This window comes from Molothrus ater, chromosome 23 (assembly GCF_012460135.2).
Source record: "Molothrus ater isolate BHLD 08-10-18 breed brown headed cowbird chromosome 23, BPBGC_Mater_1.1, whole genome shotgun sequence".
NCBI classification, from domain to species: domain Eukaryota; kingdom Metazoa; phylum Chordata; class Aves; order Passeriformes; family Icteridae; genus Molothrus; species Molothrus ater.
Window position 1 is genome coordinate 7798701 of NC_050500.2, and position 8969 is coordinate 7807669.

Below are 8969 nucleotides of genomic sequence, written 5' to 3' on the forward strand. Positions count from 1 at the left end.
CAGGAGCTCGACGATGGTGTGGTCAAGTGGCACAGCAACAAAGAAGGGACAGGTACAGCTGAAATGCCAAAACTGAAGATATTTATTAAATAAATAAAAGGGCGTAAACATGGGTGCAAAACAAAACATAAAGAGGCTACTTCAGAAGACATCGAAGTGAGGCCAACATGCATATATATAGTCTCTCATAGAATGTAGTCTCTCAGAATGTTCTAGAAGCCTTCTGGCCAATCATGGGCTGTTGATCTGCATGGCCACTCCCAACTGGTCTCAGAGTCCTTTGCAAGTCCTTTTCTCCTCACCATAAGCTGCTTGAATGTCATCAGTTGTGGCTTCTTATTTCTTGAGGGCTCATGGTGGGGTGTGGCTGCGTGGCCAGTCCCTAGCCCATCCCTTCCAGGACAAACTTGCACAACTCTTCCCTCCTCTTTCATTTAAAATAAAAAGTATAACAGTCTTATTTTAACAAAAATGACACTCTACTTAATGGACTTTATAATCCAGTTAACTAAACTTGAGAACAAAAATACATTGAATAAAGTTTACAACTAAACAGGTGGGTTCATAAGTTAAATAAATAAACAAATGGGTCAACTGGCCTAACTCCGAGGGTCACCCACATAACTAAACAGGAAATAACAGCAATCTCGGCAACATGAATTATAACAAAAATCAGGAACTGCCAATTAAATATAATAGGAAAGTGGGGGTAGGGTTGAGGGCTGACGGAAAGCGGTTAGGGTAGAATGGCCAATCTCCCCTCCTTTTCTGTTGCCTACCCAGGACAGCACTGGCCATGCTGTCCTGGGTAGGGGACAGAAAAGGAGGGGAGATGGCAGATTCCATCTCCCATTCCGTTCTCAGGGTCAGTGGGTTCAGGGACATGGGGGGTGTAATGCAAAAACTGGGAAAGGAAGTCTGTTAAATATTGCAAAATCAAAACTAAAATTTAAATTATTACCTTATTGAAATGAAAAATAATCTCTTAGCATCCCGACCACGTAACAAAACAACAACACAATAAATGCATCTCAAAAGAAATCAATTGAACTTAAGAAAAATTCTAGAGGGGAGTGGGGTTGATTATTTTGATCTTAAAGTGTTGATGTAATGGTTTTAGGGTCTTCTTTGGCAGCTTTTAAACGAAAGCAAGACTTAAAATTGAAAGGTTACATCCCCTCTCTCCTCTGCTGATCCTCACGAAACCTCGCTCCCGAGTACCAAAGCCCACGGTGTTCTAGGGCCTCACACTGGGAGTCTCTCTGAGCTGTCCTCAATACCCCATGTTCACTGGGGGGCAGCACTCTTCAGTGCCCCATGTTGGGTGCCCACATCCTCCACCACGTGTTGCAGCCCGTCTCCAGCCACTCCGCTGCTAGCCGGGTCAGAGAGGTCACTGGCAGTCGGACACGTGCCGCAACAGGAAGTAGGGCATGAAGACTTGTTCAGACTACAGAGGAGAATCTGAGGTGTTAGTTTGAAGCTGCAAAGCACTAAGTGATTTGGGACCAGTTAATTTTCTCCTCCAAATCACTGGTAAGATGAGCAGGGCCATGTGAACATTAGAGACAGGACTCTGCTTGCATCCCAGGGCCTTCAGCACACCATGGTCTCAGCTCATTGATTTATGAGTCTTTTCCCCTAAAATGTAATTTCTGGGAGAAGTCCATAAACCTAATCCCATCTACCAGAGCCCCTCTTTAACCTCTATGCCTCCCCACCCCACTGCAGGAGGGAGGACAGATAGGACATCTGCTAATAGAATTTTTATCATTGGGTCATCTGGAGTTTTTATCTAAGATAGACAAGATAAAGATATTACTGCCTTGTCCACACACTAGGATGCCTAACAGTGGCATGTTAGGCAAAAGGGAACAGTATAAGCATTAGAGAAAGAGCCCTTCGATGGACACGAATAACATGATCTTCAACGTTTAACATCTTTGCACTCAGCTTCCTGCTTTCTTGTAGGTAACAGGACTAGTATAGTCTATCACCAGGGTACGAGCTTTAACAGCCACTGTACATACACCAATCTCAAAGCTCTGCCTCGCATGAAATCAGGCTCAGAGGATCTCCCACCTTGTACCAAATCACATCATAAGCAGATGCTGGGTGCAGGCTGAGCTGACATCTCACTTCTTGAAGGCACCAACTCCTCTGGAGCTCAGCTTTTGTGGGAAGCAGGACTTCCTGTCCACAGGCAGGCAGGACCCCAGCTGTCCTTCTGCATTGCACTGCTTTTGGTGGCTGTAGAAAGACAGAGAATAGAAGAATAGAAGAGAGTAGAGACATCACCTCATCCCAGAGCTACAGAAGGCTGAACAACAATGTTGGTAGATACCAGAAATGCAGGAGGGCTCTCCTGTGCAGCCAAGAGCTCCCTCAGGCTTTAAAGATGAAGTGCTATGAAACTTGTTTTCCAGCACCGGGAGAAGATCATAGATGGTTTTGACATCATCTCAATGCAGAGGTGTTATGCTCCTCAGTACTTCTGAAGCAAGAGCACAGGGCTGGTGAGTCCTTCTCTGTAAGGCAGAAAAAACCATGCGGGCTGATAGCCCACCCTCCTGCCCCGGCCCCAACAAGCCAGAGCTTCTTCAGGCACATCACTATCAAAGGCTGGCTGATCTGCAGCTCATCTTTCCAAGTACCAGATCCACCCCCTCCCCCATGTACAGGGCCAACCACCTGTACTTCCAGTCGATCCAACATGCAGGCTCTGCTCTCCTCCCACACCATTTTAAACCACAAGGAACCAAGCTGCCATCAGCAGAGTTGCTGCTGGTCGTGGGAGAAGAGACAAACCCGATTCTTTTGCCAGACTCCATGTAATAGCGGTTTTAGTCCACCCACTCCTTCCTCAGAGGATTTCAACTGGAAGTCCTTCAGCTGAGTTGAAACTGAGTCTGCTGGTTAAATAATAATAGCTACGGCTCTTCCTACAAAATGATAAGCAGGAGAAATCGATGTCCTGGAAGAGACGTCTGCTCACTTTGCCATGAACAGCCTCCTGCATGAAACTTATTGCTTGCACCGTGGCAAGCTGGAGGAAGCAGCAGCACCGTCTGCTCCCTCTATTCCTGGCAGGAATATAGAAGACATATTTGCTCATGAGAGCTCAAAACAGTGAAGCTCTAAGCAGCCTACCAGCATGTCCCCTTCTTCATTACAGCAACTCGGAGTATTGGAAAATGTGTCCTGAGTAATTAGCACAGACATATTTGTTTAAATACATTTTATTTCTTTATTTATAGGAACCCAAACCATCCAGTATCATCAAAGAGAACAGGCATTTATAACAAGGGGTGTTGGCCAAGACCAGCCCCAAGGCATTTGCACCCTATTCAGAGGACCCAAGAGCCAGAGGGGACCACCATCAGCAATCTGATTGCTCATCCATCATTGCCTCACAGATTTCCAGGCTCAGTAACTTGGGTTTGACTAATGTCTCTCTTCCAGTAAGAAGCTCAGTCATGATAACTGGTTTTTAAGGGGAGTATCCTCCACCATCACACAGTTAAATTTTGTGTGACTATGTCTCCCAGCCATCCGCTAGATTACTTTTGGGAGATTTGGCTGGGGAACTGGGCAGAACTGGGAATCTCTCTCTGAGAGCAGGTAACTGGTACTTCAGCAGCGATGAGTGCTGACAGAGCCTGCACTGTCTTCCTCTGCCAACACCACTGGTAGGAAAAAGCCAATTGTCACTTCTTCAGCTTAGAGCGGCTTCTCTGACTCCTCTTGGGAGTCAGCCCCACTGGGGACTTCAAACTTAAGGTAAAACATGGCTTAAGCAGACTGTTCCTGGGTTGTCTCACACATTAGCCACATGAGAACTGCCCTCTTCCAAATACCACTCACTGGAGTCAGAAAGGGGACAAAGGAGACAGGGCATTTGCCCAATCGAGCTGCACAACAGGCCTTGCAAAATGAATCCTTTGAGGGGACATCTTAAGCCTCATTCCTGTCAGTTTTCCAGGGGAAGCACCAAGGTGGCTTAGGAGTTTTCCTTCCACTGACTTCCAATGAAACTGCAAGATCAATCCATTTAAGCCAAATTTTCAACAGTGCCTACAATTTCTAAGGCTCTACTTGACAACTTTTTGATAAATATCTCTTTGTCACCCTTAAGCAACAGTTGTCATCTGCGACTGCTCTCAGGACACCCACTTCAGCAAAGATGACTCTTTTCCTTCTGAACCACAGAAGTACTGGAGGTCCAGAACGTGTCTGCAGAAAACATCACCCTCTACTGTGCAGTTTCAGCTCTTTATGCTTTTTTTTCCACTTATTTCTGTCCTCCCACACCTCCACAGTTTGAGGCTATCATGTTGTTTTCTTTAAACTACATTAGAACAGGAAAAAGATCTCTCAATAGCAATGACCTTTCTTTTTTGGGGGAAGTTGAAGGAAGAATGAAAGAGGAAATTCTATCCACAACTGAAACGTGTGCCCAAATTAAATCACTTCTCCTCATTATTCATATAATTACTTGCATCTAGATCCAACAGCCATGCACATCACCAGGTTCATCAAAAGATAACTGAAATTTAGGACCAAGCACTTTAGCAATCAGACTCTACAGAGACAGGGGCTCCAAAGGTGCACGGATGACGCCATCCCACCCTCACAGTTTCTGCTGCCACTTTACCCGCACCTTCAGAACATCCATCACAAGGCACAGAAAGAATTGTAATGCCTCTAAAGTTTAAGCAAAAGGATTCTGTATATCCCTTGCTATATAATTAAGGACTTTTACAAGGTGTGGGCAACACAGCTGCTGTCATTAGTAATATAACAAAAGCTCTTCCTGTATCCATCTCAGTGACTAGCTTGAGGATGTATTCCATGCCTGAAATTCTCACCAGAGATGCACATGGAGTAGGCTTTTTGTAGCTTAAAAAAAAAAAAAAAAAAAGTTAAAAATCCAACACCTATTGCCTCACTGCCAAATGATGAAGCTGTCCAAGCATACTAGTTCTGTGTGGCACAGACCCACAGCCTACTGCTCTGCTGCAGCCATGCAGAGACAGGGAACCTGCAGTGCTCACATGGATAATTAAGCTATATAAAATCATCCTGCACACCCAGTGCAAAACTATAAGACAGGGAGTCCTATGCAAGATCTAAAAAGCTAAAACTAAGAAGGCAGGGAAAAAAGTGGACAGAAAGAGATAAGCAAAATGAAAGTATCCAGCTTTTCTGTCCCCACTTAATGCCACTTCTGTTGGAGCTGATCAGAGGGGCTCACAGGAGCACTCCCACAACCCTCCTGTTCCCCACACTCAGCTCTCTGCTTGGGGAGCTAAAATCCGAAGTGGTCATTGCAGGAGAGTGGTTGCCAGCCCAGGAAGGCTCCCTGCCCAGTGAGAAGAGCTCACCATATCCCAGCCCATTTGCACTCAATCAAAGGCTCATTTCACAATCCTCACGGAAATCAGTGAACGAAGTAGGATAGAAAGCTGGGATACATCTCTTGTGTTGCTCAGGCCTGCAGTCCCTTGGGCATGACAGTGGCCTCGGAGTGAGGGGGCAATGTTCTATTTTTAGCTCTGGGGAGTTAAGAGCAGAGACAGACTTAAATCACGATCTGAATACTTTCTGCGGCTGTTTACCAGTTTCCTGTTTTCTTGTTACCAAGATGATGATCTTACACTGAGGGTTATTAGAAAGCCAGAAAATCAAGGACTGCAATTCAATTTTCTTACCTCTCCCACAAAAAGTAATTCAGCCTCTGAAGTGCTGAAAGAGGCTGAGGGGTCATTACTTGTCTCTGGGGTGCTCCAAAGGGGCAGAGCAGGCAGCTCACCCAGAGGATAATGTGAAATCCAGCACAGGGAACCAGGGCACACCAATTTGTTTTTCAATCTATTTTGATGCAGTTCAGAGCATCAGTGCAGACTAGTAACAGAGGAAAATAAGCAACACTTTGACTAAATTCAGCACTCCCCAGTCTCTAAAGGCAGCAGAATATACCACTCAAACCCCACACATTTTGGCTGTCTGCACTGATGCTCTGAATAGAAATACAATAGATCAAAAAACAAACAGCTCTTCTACAACTCTTAAAGGCAAATTTTCTTCAAACCAAGAACTGCCCCAAAAAGCAAGCAAAATCATGCAGTGGGAAACCTGCACAAACCCAAAGAAACAGCCAGTTTGCTCCAGTCACTGCTCAGCCATGGATCACCGTGCCCAAGAACACCAAAAGTGCTAATTATATTTTGCAGGTTCCCTTAACATCCTCAAAAAACAAAAGCTGGGCATCTGAACTGCTTTTTGTAAGGTAGGTTTGCATCACAGATGATGGTGTGTTGCAATTGCTTAGTGACTTATTAAGAAAAACAAAGTTTTTGACCAGTTTTTTGTGACCCATTTTGCATCAGCAGAAGTACAGGAGCCATTTGTTCCCACAGCCAAGGGCTGACATGGCTCTTTGCCACCCCTAAGGTGCCTTGATGCAAAGGCCTTTAAAATTATACTTCTCAGGCATGGTTACCCCAAAATGGATCTGATTCCCCCAGACTTCTTTGTAAGTACACAGGATTACTGGGAGCTGAGTCTATCAAGATACCTGGACTTCCACCACTGCCACCTCCTGCATCAGGCTGTCAAGAGAGGCACCTCCTCAGCCCCAAAACTCCACTAAGACAAAAGGACTTTCAACAACTCTTCGAACATGAGTGCAGATGCTCCAAAACAGCAGAGGAAGATTGTGAAAGCCAAGTAGGGTTTGCCCACAAAGCCAACACGCCTCCTCCATCTCCTGGAATAATTTTATAACTGCTGAGCTGATTTTTGAGGGACAACATGGACACTTTGGGCACCTTCTTTAAGTGGTATGTCCAGGAAGTTACAATACAGTGGAAAGAGAGAAAACAAGAGTGAATAAGTAGGGCACGGAGGCTGGGAAAGGACCTCTCTGTTCTGGTCCATATTTCAAGAGGTTGTTCCTGCACCATTCTGTCTTTGAACCAGGATGTAAACTCAAATTCCTCTTCCAACACAAGGCACTTGGCATATCTTAACCAGAACCCTGCAGAACCCTTCTGCCTTATGCTATGTATAGCCCATAAATCAGGTGTGTCAGCCTTCCTGACCAGCACAGTAGAGGAAACTGCCCCCAGGCCTCACCTCACTGCAGCTTCTCCCTCTGCATGGAGGACGTGGGTCCTGGTCAGGACCCCCCACAGCACCTCTCTGTAATATCTCACCTGCCCTGGGGACAGGGACAGCCCCGAGGCTCTCTTCTCCCTGCTCCCCTGCAGCAGATCAATTGAGCTGGAGATCACAGAGGAAACCAAATGAGACTCCTCATTTTTTTGGTGTAGTGAAAAAAAAAATGTTCCTTTATCTCTTGACAGGTCAGTCTTGATGGATAATCTCAAAAAACAGATGTGATCAGTGGTCCAAAGCAAGGAGAGGAATCTACTGTGACCAAAGGACACGATAAAACTCCTTCCATGCACACCTTTAAAAAACTTCCTGGAGGGTCACACCTGCCTAAGCAGGGGCACAACCCTAATGCACAGGTAATATAACACCTTTGGAGGGTAATGGAACCCAGCAGACAGGCTTTGGCTCACTGGTAGAGACAAAATTTCAGAGGAAACATCTTTTATGTGTAGGTTTCAAAAGGAAAGGCCCCTGCCACGAGGCAACGATGGCAGACGGGACATGGGCAGTGTTTAAAATGAGAAGGACGGCGTTTCATGGGCACTCGAGAAGCTCCTACAAGGCTGACTTCGATTTAACATGGGTAGAGTGTGGGGGTCCCCGCACCCAGCCAGGTTGAAGACAGAGGCATCCTTCGGCTCCCCTCAACCTCCTGAGAGGCTTCGCAGGGGCTGGTCCCTCTCTGCCGGGTGGGGGAGCCACCACCCGTCCCGTCCCCCGGCTCCCCGGCACGAGGCGAAGCGCCCCATCCCCTCCGAGGCGGGGTAGCGAGGGGGGGCTGGAGCCGGGACAGCCAGGCGGCGTCAGGGGGGGAGCCAAGCCGCCCCGACCCCCCGGTGCCGAGCGGGCCTGGCCGGCTCCGCCATGGTTTTACCTTTACTGGGCACGGCGCGGCGGGCACGGCGCGGCGGACACGGCGGGCGGCGGCGGCAGCGGGAACAATAAAGCTTCAACAGCTGTCCCTGTCCAGCCCGCTCCCCCCTCACGGCGCCGCCATCTTAGGGCCGCGGCAGCGCCTCTCGCCGCCTCCGTCCTGCTGTCTTCCAGTCGAATTTTATGTCCCCTGGCTGAATTTTCTCATCTTTTGTAAACGTAACTGATGTAGTCAGATAGCTTCTACAACAGAAGTTGCTTAATGAAGAATATAACTCTTTGTTTCGAGCACTGCGTAAGGTCACATCACCGAAATTAAATATGCATTAGGTAGGCGGAGAATATATGTTAGATAGGCAGGTTCGTCTGAATGTTACTGCATAAAAGATACGGCTTTTCACCCCTTGGTGTACGTGATTTGTGGAAACTCCACCTTACACCATGTGCAGATTAAATGATGTCTCCTTTCTGAACTAGACGTTGTGTCTGTGTTTTGGGAGCTCTTTAACCCGGTAACACTGCCCCCCGTCCCCGGGCAGCCCTGAGGGACCCACTGGCTAAGGTGACTGCTGTCCACCCCCACCTCGTGCCCGCACGACTCTGCCGCCGTCGGACTCTGGAAGGGGCTGCCCAAGGAGGTGGTGGAGTCGCTGTTTCTGGAGCTATTTAAGGAAACACTGGACATCGTGTTTAGTGTCATGGTCTAGTTGACAAGGCGGTGTTAGATCATAGGTTGGACTCGTTCTCTGAAGCATGTGATTCTGTAATAAAACATCACCTTCCTGTGTTAGAACGGAGGTTCATTCCCTGAGGGAGGTGGTAGTCGTGGCCGAGTGCAGGCTGTGGGCAAGCAGCCAGCAGTGAGGGGCGTGTGGGGCTGTGGTGGCAGGAGACATGTCTACCTCAGGGTCACCTGC

The 8969-nt window shown here is 47.4% G+C and overlaps 1 long non-coding RNA gene across 1 annotated transcript; it reads right to left on the bottom strand.

Moving 5' to 3' along the window:
• Positions 1-64: 64 nt before the first annotated feature.
• Positions 65-8371, bottom strand: LOC118694882 (uncharacterized). Its single transcript, XR_004981488.2, has 3 exons — positions 8054-8371; positions 2345-2528; positions 65-2250 (listed from the first exon to the last, which is right to left on the bottom strand). It is a non-coding gene; the product is annotated as an uncharacterized LOC118694882 (long non-coding RNA).
• Between the last annotated feature and the right edge of the window lie 598 nt (positions 8372-8969).